At 44.6% G+C, this 24553-nt stretch overlaps 1 pseudogene; it reads left to right on the forward strand.

Annotated features, from left to right (window-relative positions):
* LOC141155377 (protein transport protein Sec23A-like) overlaps positions 1–19638 on the forward strand; it is a 45302-nt pseudogene extending 25664 nt beyond the window's left edge.
* Positions 19639–24553: the final 4915 nt, after the last annotated feature.

Genomic DNA, 24553 nt, shown 5'->3' on the forward strand with positions numbered 1-24553 from the left:
ATAGCAGTTCTGATGTCCTCAGACAGCTCCATTGTCTTCACCATTGTGACAAAGGAACAGGGCCTACCATGTGGCTTTTTAAAACACTGAAGTCATCATTCATTGGCTAATTCATGTCACATGGGCACCAACAATTAATCACAGGTAAATCTCTTTTGTGATTTACCACAGGCGAGTCAAAATGTGTTTCCATACTAAATTAATGTAAAGGGTGGCAATACCAGTGACACAGCAAGCTTTAGGTTTTCCTATTTTCCCTCCCATTGGTTTTTGCTTTAAATTATTGTTTATCATTTGCTCTTTTGTATTAAACACGAGTCTATATACAAAAATACTGTTCAATTGATTCATTTTTTCAGGAGATATTCCACATTATATACTTAAACTTCATGGGTGCCAATAACGATGAGCAGGACTGTAGGGGTCACAGGCATCAGTGCAGCAGGCAGTTGAAACACGCAGGAAATGCAGACAGATAGCAGAGGTACTGGAAGCCACAGGCAGAGAGGAGACATCCTCGTGAACGCAGACAGCAGATGCCATAGAAGACTTTGAACAAGTAACAGAGGTTCTGGAAGCTGCAGGCATACAGAAGACATCCTGGAGACCAGAGACAGGGAGCTGTGCATAGACAAAGTAAAATTCTTAATACCAAGACACGGGGTGTGTTTCTTGGTAGGCCTTATATAGGCCTAGGAAGTTCAACACATGGGAGCACATCAGGATACTTGCAAAGCTCAACATGCAGAACAAGAAAGTTTAGCGCACCTGGGTTTTAGGAAGCAGAGTCCAGACCTGGGACAGGTGTGTAACACTGTTTTAAAGAAGGCCTTCCATGAAGTTTTTTTGTTTTTTTTTAACTAAATCTGTGTATGTAGTGTAGTTTGTGTGTTAATATACTCACCTAAAGCCACCTTCTCTGGCCTCCAGCGCCATTCCGCTCCTATTCTCAGTGATGTTACTGCTCTGCAAGCTCTCCGGCTCACATTGAGCTCTGCGTGACACGGAAGTGGCTTTTACAATGTAAGCCTATGGAGTGTCAGAATGCTTCCTTTATAAAAGAGAGTTCTGTCTCATACATAGAGATGGAATAAGCCGGAGAGTCTGAAGTGTGGTGACGTCACTGAGAAGAGGAGCAGAACCGATCTGTAAGCTGAATACAGCAGAAGGTGGCGATTGGTGACATCACTGAGAAGAGGAGCAGAATGGAACTGGAAGCTGGGGAAGGTGGCGATAGTAGAGTATATTAATACACTCACACTACATTACATTCATATATACACACATTTAGTAAAAAAATTAACCGGAGTGCATCTTTAATATACACAGTATATGTAATGTATCAAGTTTCTAGAAAACTCATTCATGCAAATAAATGATTCCTTGTTTTTACAGCCTGTATTGCTCGATAGCACCAGCATTCTACCAGATAGGATCCTTCTGATGGACACATTTTTCCAGATCCTTATTGTAACGCAATGGACCCCTTTTATATACAACATAGGATGATTTCTTATTTATCCGGACAATTTGGTATTTTGTGGCGAACTCGTAATATGCCACTCATGGGTTAAGTTCTTACAATCTAGCTGGACACTATTTTGTATACCCATTGTTTCTAGAGTCTTGTTGATGTTGGTAATATTGACCTAGGTAATGCAATTATGAATTTAATCCTGTTAGAATGCCATTGTATTACCATGTGGATTGTTGACTCTATGTAAATTGACTCAGCCATCATTGTTCTAATGTCATAACTTGCAAACCAAATGTCTCCTACTAGCATTCCATTGTAGTAGTATATCAACCAGTATGTGGTTCTCCCTTGCCTGGACTGAAATACGACCAAAAATGGTTATATGGGACTTGAGATCCAGCCAATGAAAAGACAGTCTTCTTCCACCAATCGTGAAGTCCCCGGTATCCTGCAATGAGGGCTGAGGGTATATCAGGAGGACTGTTCAGTTGACCGGGAGATTTTTGCCTACTGCCCTCAGCCTAGGGATGTCGGTCCCGACTGCAGGTGCACTAGCTTGAAGACAGGCAGCTAATTTAGGATCTTCGGAATCAAATGGGAGAACAATGATCGCCTAGGACGGAACCCAGGTTGGGACATTTCGGTCACCTGGTTACAGACTTTGCCGTGCTGTCTCAGTTCCAAACTCCGGCATTATTTCTCTCTGGGCGGGTGCCTGCCAAAAGAAGGGGACCACTGGTTTGGAGTACATAGTCCTGGAAGATCTGAGATACTAAGAATCTAAAACCCTGGGGAGCCAGCGGAAGGGTGAGACTCTGTTGCCTGTTACAATTTGTGCTGTGCTGGTTATGTGTTATATGCTGTTAGTTGTTGGGGATCCAATAAAGCCTTAATATTGTGATTCCTTCACCCTGTGTTATCCGAGTAGTGTTCCGCCCACGGTTGAGGAGTTCGGGCGTTCAGTTGGGGATGAGCCCTGGTCCATGTTGTCTTTCTAAAGGCGGCTGGGCCAGTGGACGAGAGCACCCACTGACCCCGTGTCTTCACAATTGGTGGCAGCGGTGGGATACTACTCAGCCTGGTTTATCCAGGAGAGCTGCAGGGGACAGGTGTTCGTGGACACCGTCCAGGGGCTCAACAACCAGGGAGGCATATAAGCATATCCAGCAAGCCATAGGTGAGGCATTCAGGTTTCGGACACTGCCATGTCCAACCCCACCAGCTCAGCCATGGGACAAGGGCCGGAGAGGAGATACGACCGCAGCAGTAAATGGATGCTACAGGATATGTGCCAGAGACGAAATGTTGAATACAGAAGCGCTGACACCTGGGCGGCTTTGATCCAGAAATTGGTCGATTGGGAGATCCAGAATGAGGTGGAGGACGATGAGGACCCCGTCGACGTTGTACCCGAGGATGCCCACCACGTGCCTCATCCTGGGTCCCGTGACAATCTGGAAACCACCCATTCCCCAGCAGAACAAGCCAAGGAATGGTTGGCTGCCTTGGGGCCTGAAGCTTCAAGAGAAGAAAGGGCTGGTGTTTTACAAGCAGTGCTTGGAGCTCCAATTTCCTTACCACCAGTGCCCACCTCCACAATAGACCACCACCAAGGAAGTCATCTTCGCTACAGTGACATACCAGTGATGAATGAATCCAGCACGGAGATTGATTTACACTTGCAAAACTTTGAGGTGATGAGTATGCACAGGGTGCCCACAGCTGAGTGGCCCAGATACCTGTGGACAAGTTTGCCTGGTCGGGCCCAGGAGGCTGTCCGATCACTTGGGCCTCAGGATTGCTTGGACTATGGAATTATTAAGGACAATCTGTTGACCTTTTTTGCCATAACCCCTGAGAGATATCGCATTAAGTTCCGGACTATGCCTCGCCAGGGTGTCTCCTACGTTGAATTTGGCAGTCAGCTCCGACGACACTGTAACTGCTGGCTCGATGGTCGGTCTACCCACTCTGCTGCTGCCCACCGGGACATGATAGTACTCGAACAGCTTATGGAGAAGATGGACCCGGAAATACGAGAATGGGTGGCGGACCGGAAGCCTGACACCCCCGAGCAAGCAGCGCGATTGGCTGACGAATTTACAGCCAACCGACCCAGCTGGAGACCCAATAGACTCACTGACCCCAGGAGATTCCTCAACCATGGATCCCAGCGACCTCCAGACTCCCGTGCTGGTCTAACTCACTATGCCACAGAAGCCCCAACAGGGAAAAGGCTTACCAACAGGGCCCGTGATTTGCCTAACCCACGACGCTGTTATACATGTGGGCGCCTTGGACACATGGCCAAAGAGTGTCTTCAAAACCGGGGCCCCATGCCTGGAGCCCGTCTGCCAGCTCAACCAGTCAACATATGCAGAGATGAACCAGCGAGGCCTGGAGGATACTACCCCCACGAAACACCAGCAGCTGAGGAGGTGATTTACCCGATCCACACCTTGCGGCAGTCGGACACCGTACACCAGCCAACCTCGATCGCCACATACAGACGGTTAAGGTTGGTGGAATACCGGCTCAGGGACTTCGAGACACTGGATCCTCAATCACCCTGGTTAGCCCAGATATTGTTCCCGCCGAACATCATTTACCAGGCCGCCAAGTGACCATCTCCCTTGCTGGGGGCCAGCGATCAAACATCCCTCTGGCACGAGTTGCAGTTGGACTGGGGAACTGACCAGGGAGAGGTTGAAGTGGGGCTCATGGACGGCCTCCCAACCCCTGTCCTTTTGGGAAACGACCTGGGACAAGGATTATCCAGCCAGTTCGTCACCGCCATCACCCGCAGCCAAGCCAAGAATCAACCGTGTGCAGATCTTTCTACCAACCCATCCGAGGATAACCCACCCCCGCCGTCTTCAGCCTCCTCTTCTGAGCCAACAAATGTGAGTACATCAAACCAAACTGTGGCCATTGACTGGGGGGAGATAGATTGTAAGGAATTCAGGGAAGCCCAACTGATAGACCACACCCTAGAGAATATCCGTAGTGCGGCTGCCCAACCTGGGGGAGGAAATCAGGGGGAGGTGTATAGATGGGAAAGAGGCCTTTTATATTGGGAAAAGCCCGCATCCTGCCCAGAAAGACCTTGGACCCGTGTACATCAGCTTGTGGTATCCCAGCAATACCGACCTCAACTACTGCGTTTAGCTGATGATGTTCCCGCAGCTGGGCACATGGGGACCAAAAAGACCAGGGTCCGCCTGTTGCGTAGGTTTTTTGGCCAAGGGTCACTCAAGAAGTGAAGAACTACAGAGCCTCTTTTCCAGTGTGTCAACGTATGGGCGGAGCCCCACTCCAACCCATGCCTTTGATAGGGGAGCCGTTCCAGAGAATTGCCATTGATTTAGTAGGCCCCTTAGCCATCCCCAGCCGCAGCGGGAAAAGATTCATCCTCACCCTGGTAGACTTTGCCACCCGCTACCCAGAAGCCACTGCCTTGACTTCCATAGATGCAGAACATATGGCTCAAGCTTTACTGGACATCTTTAGCCGAGTAGGGTTTCCACAGGAAGTATTAACTGACCAGGGGCCACAGTTCCAAAGCAAACTGATTCAGACCCTCTGGGAGAAACATGGAGTCCGCCCCATGCGCACAACCCCCTATCATCCTGAAACGAATGGATTGTGTGAGCGCTTCAATGGAACCCTGAAACAGCTCATTAGCCATTATGTAGAGGCCAAGGGAGGGGACTGGGAGAAAAACCTGCAGCAGCTCCTTTTTGCTTACCGGGAGGTGCCACAGGACTCCACTGGGTTCTCCCCTTTCGAATTGCTGTACGGCCGAAAAGTACGGGGCCCCTTAGAGCTGGTACGAGAAAGTTGGGAGGGCACCTTCCCCACAGAAGAGGTTCCCATCCTAGATTATGTTCAAAAATTTAGGGAAAGGATGAGGCACCTCATGGCATTAGCCCACGGGAACTTAGAAGTGGCTCAGGAAAGGCAAAAACAATGTTATGACCGTGCTGCCCGACTCCGAAAATTTGCCTGTGGACAGAAGGTCCTAGTACTCGTACCGGTACGAAAAAACAAACTGCAAGTCATGTGGGCGGGTCCATTTACCATTACCAGGAAATGTGGCAATACTAACTACACCGTGGCCTTGGACTGAGCAGGGGTTCGTGAGCGTACCTACCATGTTAACAGGCTAAAAGCTTATGAGGAGAGAGAGGTCACCAACTTAGCAGTTTTTTGTCCCGATTTAGATGACCCTGATATAGACCAGATCCCAGACCTATTAGTGGACTTCAAAAGGGACATGGGGGTAAAAGATGTATCACTGGGGGAACAGCTGTGTCCATCACAGAAGCAACAGTTATCAGACGTACTCAGCCCCTATGAATCCCTGTTCACGAGCTTGCCTGGTCGAACACCTCTGGTCCGGCATCATGTCAACACAGGGGTATCCACTCCACTACGCCAACCTGCCTACCGAGTGACACCACCGGTGTTGACAATGATGAAGGCCGAGGTGGATGACATGTTAAACATGGGAGTCATAGTCCCCTCCCAAAGCCCATGGGCTGCCAGTGCTGTGCTGGTGCCAAAAAAGGACAAGAGTACTCGTTTCTGTGTGGACTATAGACGGCTCAATGAGATCACAGTTACAGATGCCTACCCCATGCCCCGGGTGGATGAACTACTAGATCGGTTGGGGGGATCTCGGTTTATATCCACCCTTGATCTGAGCAAGGGATACTGGCAGATCCCACTCACAAGAGAGGCTCAATAGAAATCAGCTTTCATAACCCCTTTTGGCCTATATGAGTTCACCAGCATGCCTTTTGGGATGAAGAATGCCCCGGCTACCTTCCAAAGGATGGTGGACCATTTACTAGAGGGATGTCAGGGGTATGCCCAGGCCTATTTGGATGACATCGCTATCTTCAGCGACACCTGGGAAGAGCATCTTCAGAACGTGTCCCAGGTGCTGCAAAGGGTAGCCAAAGCCCAGCTCACCATCCGACCTGACAAATGCCAAATGGGGATGGCCGAGGTGTTATACCTGGGACATCGGGTGGGAAGTGGGTGCATTCGTCCAGAACCAGCAAAGGTAGAAGCAATTACCCAGTGGCCGCGCCCAGTCAACCAAAAACAGGTCCGCGCATTTTTGGGCACCGCAAACTATTATAGAAAATTTATCCCCAATTACAGCACTGTAGCAAAACCGCTCACCGACCTCACAACGAAAAAATATGCCCGCAACCTTATCTGGACCCCAGAATGTGAAGCTGCGTTCCTCCAGTTGAAAGACCGGCTAGCCCAGAGCCCAGTTCTGACTGCGCCTGACTTCCAACGTAGGTTCATTGTCCAAACCGATGCATCAGACACAGGACTAGGAGCGGTACTTAGCCAAGTGGGGGCTGACGGCGAGGAACATCCGATAGTTTCTCTCTCCCGGAAACTGTTGGACTGAGAGAGGGCCTACGCCACCATAGAAAAGGAATGCCTGGCCATAGTCTGGGCCCTAATAAAAATGGCAGCCCTACCATTTTGGCAATGAATTTACAGTCCTCACTGACCACAATCCATTGAGTTGGCTAAACCGCACTGCTGGGGACAACGGGCGATTGCTTAGGTGGAGAGTCTGGCGTTACAATCCTACAATTTCTCCATCGCACATAAACAAGGCAAGAACCATGGAACTGCGGATGGACTGTCCCGACAGGTGGAGAAGGATGATCGGAAGCCTATCATGTCTGGCTAAATAAGAAGGGGGAGGAATGTAACGCAATGGACCCCTTTTATATACAACATAGGATGATTTCTTATTTATCCGGACAATTTGGTATTTTGTGGCAAACTCTTAATATGCCACTCATGGGTTAAGTTCTTACAATCTAGCTGGACACTATTTTGTATACCCATTGTTTCTAGAGTCTTGTTGATGTTGGTAATATTGACCTAGGTAATGCAATTATGAATTTAATCCTGTTAGAATGCCATTTTATTACCATGTGGATTGTTGACTCTATGTAAATTGCCTCAGCCACCATTGTTCTAATGTCATAACTTGCAAACCAAATGTCTCCTACTAGCATTCCATTGTAAGACTATATCAACCAGTATGTGGCTCTCCCTTGCCTGCACTGAAAGACGACCAAAAATGGTTATATGGGACTTGAGATCCAGCCAATGAAAAGACAATCTTATTCCACCAATTGTGAAGTCCCCGGTATCCTGCAATGAGGGCTGAGGGTATATCAGGAGGACTGTTCAGTTGACCGGGAGATTTTTGCCTACTGCCCTCAGCCTAGGAATGTCGGTCCCGACAGCAGGTGCACTAGATTGAAGACAGACAGCTAATTTAGGATCTTCGGAATCGAATGGGAGAACAATGACCGCCTAGGACGCAACCCAGGTTGGGACATTTCGGTCACCTGGTTACAGACTTTGCCGTGCTGTCTCAGTTCCAAACTCCGGCATTATTTCTCTCTGGGCGGGTGCCTGCCAAAAGAAGGGGACCACTGGTTTGGAGTACATAGTCCTGGAAGATCTGAGATACGAAGAATCTAAAACCCTGGGGAGCCAGCGGAAGGGTGAGACGCTGTTGCCTGTTACAATTTGTGCTGTGCTGGTTATGTGTTATATGCTGTTAGTTGTTGGGGATCCAATAAAGCCTTAACGGTTGTGTTGTGTTCCGCCCACGGTTGAGGAGTTCGGGCGTTCAGTTGGGGATGAGCCCTGGTCCATGTTGTCTTTCTAAAGGCGGCTGGGCCAGTGGACGAGAGCACCCACTGACCATGTGTCTTCACACTTATTTATCATGGTGAGGTAAGTTTGACTCTTGTCATATGCACTAATGGAATATTTTTGCATCTATCAGTTTTGTGTTTAATTCATATTGTTAATATTTTTAGTTAACTTCTTCTCCTTGTCCTGGTTTAATCTAGACTATTGCACAGTGGAGGAAAGCAGGCTATCAAGATATGCCGGAGTATGAGAATTTCCGACATTTGCTTCAGGCCCCTGTTGATGATGGACAGGAGATCCTTTACTCTCGTTTCCCCATGCCTCGTTACGTTGATATAGAACATGGAGGAAGCCAAGTAAGTGCTGATATAAATATAAGGCTTTAACAGGGAGAAATACACTAAAATGAGTTGTCTGGGCACATGATATTAATGATCATAGAAGGGTGGGTGCTCCAACTTAAGGCACCCCCACCGATCAGCTCTTACAAGGTCAGGCCGAAGCCAGATGTAGACATAGAAAGGAGTTGAACATATCAACTACATTCAATGTGTAGAACGTGCTTTGAGGTTCTGAAGATAAATTCCTAGTAGCTGATAACAGCTGATTACTGGGGGTGCTGGAAAGTGGACCCCCATCCTTCTGATATGGAGGACCTATTCATAGATGAGCAATACCATATTCCCAGACATCTCCTTTAAGGACATACAGTCATCTAAGTTTTCATAACATTGTAAAGGCAGTCACATTGCATGGGCAATTACTCCTCACTCTATACCAGGATCAGGCCCCTACTTTTTCATAGCCTACTTTTGATATCATTTTCATTGCTGAAGTGCAAGGCGAGGGGTGGAGGTGCCATCACTTAGTGTGCGTTATGGGGATGTTCACAGAGACTTTCTGTGTGGCAGAAAAATCCAGTATGTTTTTTTTTTTTTTTTTTTTTTTTTTTTTTAGAGAAATCAATATTCCATGTATTTTTTGGATAAGATTTTCAGATCTAACTCAGTTTTTGAAGTGATTTGAAGATAGTTTTAAGCATTTTTCCAAGGTTCCTACATGTTTTTTACATCCTTTTGACTTGACAATGTCAGGTTTGGAGTGGATTTTGACAGCTGTATGAAGCGCATAGTCTGCAGCTATCATTGCGTCCAGGATAAAAGCGGGACTCACCGATAGAGAATAGACCACAATTCCAGCCTCTGTTGCTTCACTCCAGCCTCCAGTCTCCATCTGGACCGTGTTGGTAAAGAGGCCTTCAAGAAACAATGTCACATTGGTCCTACTCCAAGGATTGATGTAAGTTGTGGGGTGGCATAATGTGTCTTCATGCTCCTGCCACACTTCTTGTGGATTTTGGACATTGTAAATCTGCTCCTCTATCCATTTACACAATGACCTTGATGGACCAACATACAGTATATGTTATGGCTTCACTGTTTATCAGGTAGACAATGAACTTACTAGCACAATTTTCAGATGAATCTATATGGCATCCATATGGCATTCACATATGAGCAGTACTGTTTTGTGTACTTAAGCCTCAAAATTGTTTTATTACAATTGTATTTTCTTACACAATTAAAAAAAAGGAACCTGTTGCTTGGAGACACATTATTGCTGATTGTTAAACCTCTTTTGGATACAAATTTACAGCCATTTTCTATATTTGTGTAAGGACAGGATCTGTATGTAAAATCAAGAAATGTTTCCTAATTACATCCACTACCTGATAGTAGTTACAACTGTATTGTGTCAGAAAAAAACACTGTTTTATTTCCTTTATAATTCTTAAGACTCCAATCCCTATAACGGTCACAAGTACTGTGTCTTATTTTTGGAATCATTCACCTGTTTTGCTGGAGCAAGGATTTTTTTCAGAATATCCATGTGCTCCCGGCCAGGAATCAATCCCAGCACATTCCGATTCACAAATGTCAGAATTTGTATAAAATACACAAACTTGTATATATTCTCCTACTGGAAGATTGCATAAAACATCATCTACGTGACAACTGGTGCCGGCAAAAAGCCGGGTCCCACTGTCTGTTCTTCTCTGATGGCACTGCTGGACATCTTCAGATTTTGAAGGGATATAAGCAATCATAATGTGTTTTTCACCTGCTACACTAAGTTTTCTAGGCTGACCACTGCGCCTATGGTTACCAAATTCTTGGTGCTTCTTCAAAAGAGCTTGATCCGCACATTCTTAAACCTGACTCTTTTGAAATCTTTGCCTGGGAGAGATCTTAAGTACAAAGCAAGGCGAGGGGAGAAGGGTGCCATCACTAAGTTTGCATTAAATAGGTTGTCCACTACATTAACATTGATGGCCTACCCTTAGGATAGGTCATCAATGTCTGATCGGCCAAGGTCCAACACCCGGCAGCCCTGCCGATCAGTTATCGGTGGCAGCGATGGCCGCCGGCCGGATGTACTCACTTGCTAAGCTTCACCATCTACTTGTAGTGGCGGCTGCAGGGTTCTGCATATCCTCCTCCTATTCAAATCAATAGGAAGCAGATGTGCAGTACAAGCACCAGTCATGACAAGTAGATGGAGCAGCTCTGCAAGTGAGTACTTCTGGCTGGCGGCCATCGCCGCCCACCACTAACAGCTGATCGGTGGGGGAGCCAGGTGTTGGACCCGTGTCAGATCTGACATTGATGACCTATTCTTAGGATGTAAAATTAGTGGACAACCTCTTTAAGGGTTGCTGATGCAGTATAATTACCTTGTGTCTTGTTGCTGTGTTCAATCTTACTATGGTGTATGACCTGTGACATGAAACTGTTTTCCACAACCTCACCTTTGTTGGCTATTCCTCACCCAGTGTTAAGACTCTTATACAGCTATCTCTGTTTCAGTTAATGATTTTCTTTCACCCTATACATAGAAAGTATCATTGTCACCTGTTTGGTATAATTGGTTAGTTATACAATTAACTATAATCCTTCAAAACTTCTGATTTTGTGCAAGTGTATTTAGAAGAATTGATATTGTTTTGAAGGTAAAGGGCGGTGACACCAAATAATCATTTCATTTTAAGTTTATTCACTTTACATTTTGTTAATTGATAAAAATAAACTATTAACATTTCTATTTTTGAAAGCCTCTTACTTTGAAGCTTTTTTCCATGATTGGCTAAAACTTGTGTACAGCAAAAGTTTGGGTTTTATATACACGTGATCAAGATTTACATATAATGTGACCACAATGATATAATCCTTTGATGTGTAGCTATGTTTTTATTCTGTTGTGGTTTACAAATAGACTAGGAGAAGGGATGAAATTAATAGTAGGTATCTTATTTAACCCATTCACCCCAAAGCCTGATTTCATCTTATTGACCAAGCCAAATGTTTCAGTTCTGACCACTGTCACTTCATGAGTTAATGATCTGGAACGCTTCAACAGATCCCGGTGATTCTGAGACTTTTTTTGTGACACATTGTACTTCATGCTAGTGGTAAATTTAGGTTGATATGATTTGCATTTATTTATTTTAAAATAATTAAATTTGATGACAATTTTGAAAAATTTGCAATTTTCGAAATTTGAATCTTTATGCCCTAAAAACAGATAGTGATAGCACTAAAAATAATTAATAAATATTTCCCACATGTCCACTTTACATCAGCATCATTTTTGAAACATAACTCTTCTAACTTCCCAACAAAGAAAAAAATTAAGAGTTAATCAGCAATTCCCCCCCCCCAAAAAATTAACAAAACCATTTTCTTTTGAGAGACCACATCATATTTGACGTGCCTGTCTTTTTTAGAGCCCACATCACCCCCGTGCCTGTCATCATCCTCCTGTGAATGCCGGCCCGTGGTAGATTTCTGCTATACACAGCAGTATATACAGCCCTTCTATGTATAGCGCAGCCGATCGGACGATCGCAGCTTCACGATTCCTAAGGGAAATATTAAATAAAGTAAAAAAAAAGTTTAAAAGAATATAAAACAAAAGTTCAAATCACCCCCGCTTTACCCCATTAAAAATAAAAGAAAGAAAAAATACACAAATTTGGTATCACTACGTTCAGAAATGTCCTATCTATCAAAATATAACAAAATAATCTGATAGGTAAATGGCGTAACGGGAAAAAAAGCTCAAAACGCAACACAATATTGTGATTCTATGTACAAACCATGACCAACATATCTTAAAGAAACAATGGCGGAGACCCCGGTAAATCCAGGGTCAGACAGAGTAGACTACTCATATAGCATCTAGAACAGAAAAGACCATGAGAACAAAATGGCATAAAAAGTTAATAGAGGAGACACCTTTGCCACCTGTCCTCCGCGTCCCCCTGGACCCCATATACAATTGTGATAAGCATCTGGTGAACCTGGGTTTGGGTTATACATTTTTCGGCGCTCCACTTGGAATATATAGCCTTATTCTAGCCAGTATATCTCTGGAAAGATACCGCACTATGTATATGGACTCTTTGTAGCTGGGGTATGATATGCCCTTGCAGGTGGACTGCGTTTTTCTTCCAGCACATTGCACTTTCTTGTCATGCATTATATTTATATTATGGATATATTAATGGAAGTTAGTTACAGATTAACTAAATAAAACTAACTTTTTATGCCATTTTGTACTCAGGTTTTTTTTCTGTTGTAAAAACAATATTGTAATTAGTCATGGCAATATTTTATTAAAGCTCAGGTCTCAAAAAATAAGCCCTCACCCAGCCCCATATCCTGAAAAATGAAAACGTTATAGGTCTCGGAAAATGGCCTGTGTCATTTGATTTCCTTCCTCAGGGCAGGGACACACGGGCCGTATAACTCGTGCGATGATGATCGCATCGCACTGAATGGACTGACCTGAGTATGACAGCATGATGGATTTCTATGTAGCTGTCAAGCTTAGGTCAGGAGCGGTGCCGGCCAGTACCAGGTTTACCATGCCATCCTCGGATGTGAAATACGGCAGTGTGTCCCTGCCCTTACTGTGCTACTGGCCCCTATTTAAATGGGTTTTTGTACACAATTGTACTTGGGTGCCATCTAGTGGCTATACCATATTACTACATTCAGATCTTTTGAATGAATTTTTATTTGTGGATGACTAACTTTAAGCCATCTATTTTACTAAATCTTCTTTTGCTACCCCATTACCTATGACATTTAGGTGTCTTTCACGTTATCACATTTTTTGTGTCCTCACCATGTGACCTACTACTAATTTTTGGTCTGATTACTTATTGTAATGTTGCCTATTAATTCTTTTGACTTTTTCAATAAAATTACATTTTTAATTAAATAGGCTTTTTTTACTATTTCATATATATTTTGAGGTCAACATACTCCATTTTTCGTCTTTTTGTTTCCTAACTGTATTGGGAGTTCTCCATATACTTTTTGGGATTATGGTCCCTGGTATTGTCCATATTTCTGGTATTTTTATATTCTGTACATGTTTGGTATCTATGCACTCGTATTGACCTAGAGAAGTAAATTGCCAGATCAGTTTTACCATATATTGAACATGGTAAATAAAAAAAAGCAAAAAACATTGTGGAGGTGCAATTTCACTGCACTTGGAATTGTTTTCCCCGTTTTCCAGTACACTATGTGGCAGAATGAAAATAAAAAAAAAGTTATGGCTCCTGGAAGAAAGGGAGGATAAAACGAAAACGGAAAATCGCCAGGGGGTGAATGGGTTAAAATAAAATGGTGCTGCCGGCTCTCATCTTTTACAGTGATCGTCCCCCTGATTTGCTGCTCTAGACCACATATAGCTCTATATTAGGAGAAAAAACCCTTCCCTGCCTCCACATATGGCACTAGGGGCATTTTTTTTAAATTAAAATAAAAAATTGTTACATTTGCGGGAAGCAGAGAATTACAGGATCCGACTATCTATAATAATTCAGGTTTTATCGCCACCACAACTCAGTTTGTAGGTCAGTTTGTAGGTCGGTTTGGGGGATGGGGGATGGTTAATTAAGTTGGGGAAAGAGGTGACAGAACGGCCAGTGATGAGCAATATAATGAATAATATCTTGTGAATGGATAACAATAAACTGTCTATATATGTAAGAATCGTGTAGAACATGAAAGAAGGAAGCAAGGCGAACATCTTCCTCCTGATTGCTAGACATGTATATTATTATCTGACCCACGCTTTGTGTTTTAACTTGACACTTTTTCACAGATAATGATACCCAAGAAAACACATGATTATAAAATACTATATTGGACTTCTAATCTACTTTTGTTTTATTTTCCAGGCACGCTTTCTGCTTTCTCATAAGTGAACCCTTCCCAGACTCATAGCAATATGTATGGCTGGGGACAGGTCAGTATTTATGCAGATCTGTGATTTTTTTTATTCGTCCAGTGAATAATATTTTAGTGTATTAAAGGGAACCTGTGAGCTGATACATGCTGCCCACCGCCCCGGCAGCACGAGTCCCAGACCAGCTACTGCACTACAAACATATGTTTTACTCTAAAAGAATAACATAGTATAAAACATGGCCGAGGACAAGGTGATTAGTCCAAGAGGCATGTCCTCTCAGGTTTCTCTGGCTAGATTGACAGGTCTATTCTGCATCATGTCAGTCTTGTAAGGTAGGCGGTTTTGGCAGCATGAATCAGCTGACAAGTTCCCTTTAACAGGTATTTTCACCAGACATTGATGGCAGGTCCACAGGACCTTCAACTATCTCTGTAATGGGAACCCCTCTTCCTGCCTGGCGGGGCAGCTCATAGGCATCACATGAAGGTTAAGAATAAATAAAGAGATGTCTGCACATGTCGAGCATGCTTGTGGATAAGCAATAAGGCTTGGGTAGATGGCGATTTTGCCCACTGCACGGGTCATATGGACAAATTTTGCTTTGTGCGGCTGCTAAATTGCAGCATAATGCGGATGTACCACAACTAACAAGTCACAAAAAATCCAACTGGTCCTTACTATTAGCTTGATACAGTAGTCTTGTCGCAGTACAGCCACACTCACCTGCATTATGCTGCAGCGTAGAATATTTGGCCGCTCAATCTGTGTCATGGAAAAAGACTGTCTAGCCACAGCTTTACTGTCTAGAGCGAGAATCCCTTTTTAAATAATGTTACATATAGCAAAATTTCTGCAACAATGAGTAAAGTTAAAGGAATGCTATGTTTGTAATTACTTTTTTTATTTTATTTTTTGATATATATAAAGAGTAATAGCTAAGCTTTAGTTAAAGAAGCACTCCTCCTCCCTTCAAAATTTCTATCCTCTTAATATATTACAATCATCATATTATATAGCGCTGTGTACTTACGATTGCTCATTTTGCCTTTTTACCCAGTTAATTCTACTCTTTTCTCTGCTCTATGACAATAGCAGGAAGTCTCTTGTCCCTGCAGGACTCCTTCCCCTCTTCAGCTCCTGACCCAGCTGATCCCTTCTTTGTCCAGGGCCTTTTGCAGTGACTCATGACTTATGCAGGGAAAATTGACCTCCTGTTTCTACATAGACCTTAGAAGGATTCAGCTAGCCAGATTTTAATCACATGATGCCATAGACCTAATGGAAAGGAGAAGAATTAACTGGGTAGAAAGGCAAAATGAGCAATTGTAAGTACACAGTGCTATAAAATATGACGATTGTAATATATTAAGAGGATAAAAACTTTGAAGGGAGGAGGAGGAGTGCTTCTTAAATAAAGCTTAATATCCAACTGCCATTTCAGTAAAATTTTCAGTGGCATGTCTGTTTTTGATTTCAGCTATTTCTAGCTCGTCCCTCCTCCTTCCCTTTTTTATGGAAAAATAAAATGACGGTTCCCCTTTAAGAAAAGGTTAGATACGTTGAAAAGGTTGTCCGGGACTTTAACATTAGAGACTTACCCTTAGAATACAGGTCATCATTGTCTGATTGTTGTGGTGCGGCACCGCTGCCTATTAAAGAAGTTGTCCACTACTTTTTATGAACCTCCAATGTATCCCCCCGGAGCCCAGAAGTGTTTTTGTAAATACCTTGCGGTGCCTTTTCTGCCTGTGAGTGGCGCTATCGCTGGCCGCTCAGAGGGATCACGTGACCCGTCACTGATGTCACGTCAAGTGAGGCATCACATCAGTGACGCGTTCTCCGCGGTGGACGCTGGGCGGATTACCCAGCATGTCACACCCAGTATCCACCGCGCGCTTTCCCAATGAATGGGGAGAGGCAGAGCGCGCGGTGGATGCCGGCTGTGACGTGCTGGGTAACCCCACCCACAACCCAGCAGCCACCAGTGGAACGCGGAAGAGGGACCTTCGGCTGCAGTCTGGACTTGTCGTGACGTCAGCGGATGTCAGCGCCGGCTGCAGCCGGGGGTCACGTGATGCCTGTGAGCGGCCAGTGATAGCGCCGCTCACAGGCAGAAAAAGCACCACAAGGTATTTAGAGAAATACTTTTGGGCCCTGGGGGAATACATTGGGGGATCATATAAAGTAGTGGACAACCCCTTTAAAGTGTTTATTCAGGACTTAGTTTTTAAACCCACAGTAAAAAAAAACAAAAAAACAACAGGCAGATAGTTGCTCACTACTTGCCTGTTCTACCCGGCATTGGCACAGAGCGATCACTGACTGCTCCTGGTGGAAATTCAGTTCCTCAACTTCAAAAGAGCATTTTTCCCTCTTCCGCACTGTTGACAGGGCGTGACTGGTGACGTCATACTGATCGATAGCTGGCTCCCTGCAATTAGGCAGAGGGGAGCCGGATGTCAATCAGCATTATGTTGGCAGTCACGTTCTGTCAACAGAACAGAGTGAAAAAGAAGCCGCTGCTCTGTCAACGTGACATCAGGGGAAGCTGCTGAATAACCGGTAGGAGCGGTGTGTGACTGCTCTGTTCTGGCAGAGATAAGCACCGGGCACAAGAGGCAGCTAGGTAGCTCCTGCCTGCCTGTTAATTTTTAGGCCCATAGTTAAAAAAAAAATAGTCTTGGATAAACCCTTTAACTGTCCCCATTGGAATTAATTGGGGCGGATGTGCAGTACCTGACTGAGGCCATTATTCCATTGACAGAGCTGAGCAGTACCGGCCGCTGCCAATGTTGAGAACAGCTGATCGGCGTGGGTGCCAGGTAATAAATGACCTATTCTAAGGATAGGCCATTAATGTTAAAGTCCCGGACACCCCCTCTAAGGTTAAAGCAAATTTCTAAGCATATGAGAAATTGAGAGAGATTTCTTGAATCGTGACAGTGTTCAATGTGCATTTACTGTTACGTATCCGGGTGGTAGAACCTCTGTGCTGCGGTGCAAGGAGGGGCCAGAGGGGCGTGACTAAGTATCAACTCGGTCCGACCAAGGTCGCACGGCGGCTCAGTCAAATCCGTGAACCAGGGAGGAACAGAGCAGAGGGAACAGGTGCCACTCTGGGACCGACCTTGTATGAGAGCAGGTGACTCCCACAGGTGAGAAGGCAGGAACTGACCGGTACAGCGGATGAGCTTCGGCTGGCAGGCTGACCGCTGGTCCGGGTAGACAAGCAGGCTGATTAGGCAGATAGATAGTCAGGCGAGTGTTTTGAGTAGGCAAGCTGGCGGCACAACTGATAGCTGGCTGGTGCTTCCAGGTAAGCGGGCTGGCAGGCACGGCAGGTAACAGGCGGGTGCTTCCAGGTAAGCGGGCAGGCAGGCACGGCAGGTAACCGGCAGGTGCTTCCAGGTAAGCAGGCGGGCAGAGCCCATAGACAGACTGGCGGACTGGACTGTAGACAGACTGTCGGGCTGAAGAGAAGACAGGCTAGCGGACTGAGCAGAAGATCAGACTGGTGAACAGGCCTGATTTACAGAGGATCTGGGGGCTGAAGCAAAGTAAGAATCACAAAGCAACAACCTTGCACGGGCACCTCCATATTGGAGGAGGTGCCTCTTTGTAGCATCGGCGTCTCTACCCACTGCTAGGCAGAGACACCGTCCCTCTCATCTTCCCGCTCCTGGCGCGGCGTCCTCCAGCGCTCCCCTCCTCGCTGCTGCCGGCGCGCGCTCCTTCCCGGGCACTGTGCTTAGGGCGCGTGCGCGCGCGCTCCCCCTCTCTTAAATGGACCGTGCGCGCCGTCCTAAGGAGTCCCCGGCCAATTGCCGGAGGACCTCCCATATATAAAGCACCTCCTCCAAAATGGAGGTGCCCGAGCAAAGTTGTTGCACAGTATATTACCTCTGCTTCAGCCCTCAGGTCCCGTTGCCAGCCTGACTTCTGTTCCAGTCCGCCAGCCTTCCTACTCTCCAGCCCGACAGTCTGCCTTCCGCTCTACCCGCCAGTCTGTCTATGGGCAAGCCCGCCTGCCTACCAGGAAGCACCTGCCAGTTACCTGCCTGCTACCTGCCGTGCCTGATAGCCTGCTCACCTGGGAGCACTCGCCTGTTACCTGCTAGCCTACCTGGAGGCTCTTGCTATCACTTGCTGTGACCACCCGTCGGCTAAACCTAGAGACTTCTGCCTGCTTGGCAGTCACTTGCCGTGACCACCTGATAGCCTACCTGGAGGCTCCTGCTGTCACTTGCCGTGACCACCCGTCTGCTAACCCAGAGACTTCAGCCTGCTCTGCCATCACGTGCCGTGACCACCTGTCAGCTAACTCAGAGACTTCTGCCTGCTTGCTGTGTCCATCCGTCATACCGGTCAGTCTCAGCCATCTGACCCGTGGGAGCCACCTGCTCTCTACAAAGTCGTCCCCAGAGTAGCACCTGGTCCCTCTGCTTGGATCCTCCCTGGTCACGGAGTCGTTAGCCGCCGTCCGACCAGGGTCGGTTCGGGTTGATACCTAGTTACGCCCCTCTGGGTCCCTCCTTGCACCTCGGCACAGAGGTTCCACCACCCGGACTCGTTACACTCTTATAGGGAAAGCCCTCTGGTGATTGGCCGGGGACTTTTTAGGACGTCGCTCGCGGCCTCTTTAAGAGGGAGGGAGCGTGCGCGCCCTAAGCACAGAGCCAGGGAAGCTGTGTGCACCAGCAGCAGCTGCAGGGAGGCCGGAAGACGCTGGAGCAGGACCGCGGCGGTAAGGGGGACGGCGTCTCTGCCTGGCAGGGGGCAGAGACGCTGATGCTACATTTACATTTCCAATGCCAATAGTCACACATTTGTTCTATTGAGAGAAACAGAACAGCTTGTGGCTGCAAGTGTGCCATTTTTGTGATCAACCATTTGTATTGGCTTTCTGCAATGTGCAGTCACACAGTGACTGCAGAAATTTCTCTTGAGCCTGGAAAATGCCATTAAGCTTCAGTTCAGTTCAGTAAAAATTATTTTTAAAATGTACTATACATGCTACATGTAATTATTTCTGTCAATACATTATATGGATGCTTTTTACAAAATGATATATTCTTAAATAAATTTCATTGCAGGAAACTGGGGCCCCTATTCTCACAGATGATGTCAGTTTACAAGTTTTTATGGATCACCTGAAGAAATTAGCGGTTTCCAGTGCAGCCTAGATGTTTAAAAAGACATTATGGAGCAATCTTTGTTGATACACTCCTGCATTACATTGGATAATGATACATTTTAATAAATCTATATAGGCGATATACCTTTAGATATCTTTTTTATTGCACGATTCAACCTTTAAATCAGAAAACTGTCTTTCCCACAGTATGATCTTGTAAAGCGACTCATTAACAACCGTAACGAATACTTTTACAATGCCAAAAAAGGAGTCAAATATATTATACTTTAGAGGATACAAAGACCAATTGCTTTTATAACAAAACAAAATCAACATAATTAGACTTGGGTTTATTACCCTGAAATGAACTGTCTTTCTTTTATCTTCTTTGCAACAGCCCTGTTCGTTGTAGTTTCAGTTTAACAATTTGCTTCATTCTGATTGTTTTTCTGCTAAATGTCTGATTTGGATTAGTTCTGTAGTGACCACCTATCATCCCGCTTTATTATTCCTTTTTCCTATAAGAATAAACACTTGCCACAATGGGACATTTCTGTTCTATTAATGATCAGAGCTCTTATTGCCATAATGAGCTTTCTTTAAAATTATAGAAAGTTGCTGCGGCATCCTTGGGAGATTGAAAAGTTATTCTGTATTAAATGGTGCCGAAACCCAGGATCTCGGCCACACCCAGATGGGATCCTACCAAACGTGCACTGACAGGAAAAGTGGATCACCATTGGGCCCACAGATGAGCTTGTTACCTGCTCTCACACATCATCCACTTTGTCTGCCAGTAACTGCCTGATCCTGTCTGAGGTACCTATTTTATGTTTTACTTATTGTCCATTCTCCCGAGGATTGTAAAGTTTGGCACCTAATTTACATAAGAATATATATGTTATATTTTGTTGCATACAGTAGTAAGTACTATGTCATTTACTTTGCCTTGATGTTATAGCTTTAATCTTCAATTATTTAACTGGAGCAATTTTTTCTCTGTCTGAAGTGAATCTATGTATACTTATTGAAGTTTTTTACCCCATTTATCACCCACTGGCAAAGGGACAGTATCTCTTACAAAGGGAGAGATGAAGGGTGGCTAGATACAAATTCACATAGAAGCTAAGATAGCTAGTGAAAACTTTGTTTTACTTATATCCATTTCTGTTAACTATACTTTGTCTTTGTTGTACACAGTATAACTGTACTAAATTTTCTTTGCTGATAAGTATAGACCATATTGATATACGTGTTAGGAGTAAAAAATTAGAACTTGTTTAAATAAGATTTAAGGTAAAGTTAAATACAGAGTGTGAAATCTTGATATAAGTATTTAATTAAGTCTGTGTATTGTACTTTCTGTATTAAGTAATAGTGACCATAGGTATAAATAAGATAGAAGCAGAATATTGTAAAACCCATAGGTTGGTCTGACAAGACCCAAATTTGTTTTGCTTCCATAGATAATATACAGATCGGTGAATTTACCTAGTACTTGTAAGGAGTCAAAAGATTCCTCATAATAGGAAACTAAATGTGTACAATATTCTGAAGGGAGTCAGATGATATATATGATTAATACCTATGGTAAATCTCAATATATGGAATAGAAGGAGATCTATTCTACCACATCTAACTGGGAAAAGCATACCAGATGTAAAATTGCTAAACAGTATCTCTCCTTGTAGAAATGAGTAAGAGAGAACAATGCATTGTGCCTGGTTAGAAGAAATGTATCTGAACCAGTAATTATTCCTCCTCTACCTACTACTTTACCATCATATGGTATAATTAATAGAACTACATTCCTGAATATGATGGATTGTGATGAACAGATGCTGGCCTGGGTGGCCTAAAGTGTACTCTGGCATACACATGCTGCAGCAGCTGAAGCAGCTGGGGCAGATGGTTTACAGCAGACTCCTCAAAATCTGGGCAGCAGGGGAGTTTTATTTGGCAGCGAAACCAAAAGCACCACCCCTATTTGTGGCCATTATTCTGTATGGAGGACTATGTGGAGCCCATTATTCTGTATGGAGGACTATGTGAGGCCATTATTCTGTATGGAGGACTATGTGGGGCCATTATTCTGTATGGGGGACTATGTGAGGCCATTATTCTGTATGGAGGACTATGTGGGGCCATTATTCTGTATGGAGGACTATGTGGGGCCCATTATTCTGTATGGAGGACTATGTGGGGCCCATTATTCTGTATGGAGGACTATGTGGGCCCATTATTCTGTATGGAGGACTATGTGGGGCCCATTATTCTGTATGGAGGACTATGTGGGGCCCATTATTCTGTATGGAGGACTATGTGGGGCCCATTATTCTGTATGGAGGACTATGTGGGGCCCATTATTCTGTATGGAGGACTATGTGGGGCCCATTATTCTGCATGGAGGACTATGTGGGGCCCATTATTCTGCATGGAGGACTATGTGGGGCCCATTATTCTGCATGGAGGACTATGTGGGGCCCATTATTCTGTATGGAGGACTATGTGGGGCCCATTATTCTGTATGGAGGACTATGTGGGGCCCATTATTCTGTATGGAGGACTATGTGGGGCCCATTATTCTGTATGGAGGACTATGTGAGGCCCATTATTCTGTATGGAGGACTATGTGGGGCCCATTATTCTGTATGGAGGACTATGTGGGGCCCATTATACTGTATCGAGGACTATGTGGGGCCCATTATACTGTATGGAGGACTATGTAGGCTCATTATACTGTATGGAGGACTATGAGGGGGCCATGATTCTGTATCGAGGACTATTTGGGGGCCATGATTCTGTATGGAGGACTATGTGGGGCTCATTTTACTGTATGGAGGTCTATGTGGGCCCATTATAATGTATGGAGGACTATAAGGGGGCCATTATTCTGTATGGAGGACTATGAGGGGGCCATTATTCTGTATGGAGGACTATGTGGGGCCATTATACTGTATGGAGGACTATGTGGGCCCATTATACTGTATGGAGGACTATGTGGGCCCATTATACTGTATGGAGGACTATGTGGGGGCCATGATTCTGTATGGAGGACTATGTGGGGGCCATTATTCTGTATGGAGGGCTCTGCTTGGCCATTATTCTGTATAGTGGTTGACCATCGTCTTTGGCCAAGTTTTTCATTTTGGCCCTCTGTGTGTTTGAGATTGACATCCCTGGTTTACAGCCTATAAGGACTAAGTCACCTCCACCTTTTACTATTAAAGATAATAATGATGGCATTAGTCCATAAAGAACTAGCTGATTAGGTCCCCGAAACAAAGAAACCATTGATTGATGATACATATACTAATGTAAGTGCATCTAACTTCATACGGGGTCAGACCAGAGCTAGTAGGGGGAACACCAGAATCCCATACACAAAGGGTATAACTTATGCAAGACTTATTGGGCCAAGAGGACAGTCGCGGAAGATGAAAAAGCAGTGTGCATGGATTTAGTTTTTTGAAATTAACAGGTTGGGGATTATAAGAAGAATCCGAGAAAATCATGGGATCCAATTAATCACCTCTTTCACACCTAACAAATGTACGGCCAAGCTATAATGTAAGTATTACACAATGTATTCATGCCTGATGAAGTAATATCCTAGTTGAAAAAATTGATTATGCCAACACCAAGATTTGTCATTGAAAATGTTATAAATTTGTGAAGATCTGAGGTCGTGGGTTGTAATAATCAACTAGGCAAGTTAACGATGCAACAATATTTTATTCCTTACAACAACTCCAGGTAAATGGCCCCACCTTGTCTCAGTCCACAAGATTCCCTCAACAGGGCGGTAGTTCCACTGCCTTTGTACCAGGCGATATTCACTGTCTCCCAACTTTTGGTTGGCCCACAGATTTCGTATCTCCAGCCAGTATAGTCTGTATTCATATTCCACGATCCTCCAGATGACAGATAAAACGATAGAAGCACAGGTATCTAGTAACAACAGTCCTTTTAAGAAAGTTTAAATCCAAACGACAAATCCCACAACTGTAGCACGTTTATCCACCCCAGTCCATAACTGATCTCCAACACTCCATAGGCCATCCATCCATCAGTTCCAGGTCCTCAGTCTAGATCCTATCCCTTCTATGTCATTCCCCCAACTCTATGACTAAACATGTGGTTTATCCCTCCCTCCCTGGGATCAGCCTCCTGAATGGGCAGAAGTGTTCACACCCTCTCTCATAAACATTTGATTTTAGCTCAAAAAGTGAAAAATATTTCATAAGCCCATCACTGGTGACTGCATGTAAGACCCCCTATGGTGACGGCTCCCCTGGGTCTACCATTCCCATCATGTGACTAGTGGCTGTTAGAACAATGGCTTAAGGTTCCTGCACATACTGACGAGCAAGTGAAACATTAATAAAACACAGCCAGCAAATCTCTAATAAAACACAATAAGATCGATGGAACTGGTGCTCCGTGCTGGAAAAAGTCTCCCTCATAGCCGTGGACTTGGCTCCACGTGCATTGGTTTAATCATTTTAGAACTAGGCCAGCTCCTCAGAAAATGTATTATAATTACAAAGAAGGGATTCTAAAAACAGGTGAAAAATTGAAAACAGTAGGCGTTACTGGGTGTCCAAATTCTCTTACTTTAACAGGTTCAGCCATGGTAACTATTGATCCCATAACTACTGAACAATCTTTTTTGTTATCAGCAGATGCCCTGATAAATCTTCTGGGACCAGACTGTTGTGTAAGCTAAACTGTATCATCTATTGCACCCCTGATGGAGTACATTTACAAACAAACCATAAATTGGGCCTCCATAAGTAACATCCAACAGGGGTCTACAGAATCTGTTAAGAGAATATCATCACCAATTCTGTCAATTCGTAAAAGATCAAAGTGGTGAGAAAGATTTGCTTTAAGTGCCTTTAGTTGTTACAATACTTGAACAAAGTAATAGATGGGTTAACCAAGCATCTGAGGGCCTAATT

Source organism: Phyllobates terribilis, unplaced genomic scaffold, assembly GCF_046119375.1.
Source record: "Phyllobates terribilis strain yellow unplaced genomic scaffold, ASM4611937v1 Scaffold_7__3_contigs__length_470593459, whole genome shotgun sequence".
NCBI classification, from domain to species: Eukaryota; Metazoa; Chordata; class Amphibia; order Anura; family Dendrobatidae; genus Phyllobates; species Phyllobates terribilis.